Source organism: Otolemur garnettii, unplaced genomic scaffold (assembly GCF_000181295.1).
Source record: "Otolemur garnettii isolate 467f Iridium unplaced genomic scaffold, OtoGar3 scaffold00355, whole genome shotgun sequence".
In the NCBI taxonomy this organism is placed as follows: Eukaryota; Metazoa; Chordata; class Mammalia; order Primates; family Galagidae; genus Otolemur; species Otolemur garnettii.
This window is the reverse complement of record NW_003852750.1, coordinates 128737-129605: the sequence shown is the minus strand read 5'-3', so window position 1 is coordinate 129605 and position 869 is coordinate 128737.

The following is an 869-nucleotide window of genomic DNA, read 5'->3' as shown; positions in this document are numbered from 1 at the left end:
GACTGAGTCTCTGTCACCCAGGCTGGAATGCAGTTGCACGATCATAGCTCACAGTAGCCTTGAATTCCTGCGCTGAGGGGATTCTTTACCTCAGCCTCCCAACTCAAAGCTGAAACTACAAGCACGCCGCCAAGTTAATTTTTAAACATTCTTTAAATAGAGATGAGGTCGCCCTTCCCCTCCCCATCCCTTCTGTTCATGGGGTCTTGCTCTGTTACCCAGGCGATAGTGCAGTGCACTCTCTTTGCTAAAGGGAAAGCTGTAAGTGAGGGGAAAAAAATCATTTTTATTTTTATCCTTTGCGACATCTGCATAGCTAACTAGAGACCTACATAAACAACAAAAGATCTGTGCCATTAATGATCTTTGTAACCTGCTGTTGTCCTAATTATGACCATCTTTCTATACAAATGCATTTCTGTGATAACATCAATGTTATGTTACTTTACAACTGAAATTTAATTTGCTTCATATTAAAGGGCATCTCATTGTATATACACTCCAAAATATATTTCCCTAAGATTCTAGTAATGAAAATTTAGTTCTTTTATCTTATTTTTTATTCACAATAACAGTATTCTTAACACTCTTTCTTGTATATATGTTATATACAGATACCTTTGTAAAGCATTTTTATATTAACTTTCTGAAAGTGTTCTTTCAAAACTTTACTACCCTATAAACTTCCATATTATCATATTACAATGAATACTTTACTACTAATTTATTATCCTAACAATGCAGTATGAAAGTGCCTGTTTTCCCAAAATTAGCAATAATAGAAATCATTGTCAACCTGTTAGACAACAAATTGTCTCTCATCATTGTTTTAATTATAACTTGTTTTTACTGCCTGTCCAGAATTCCAT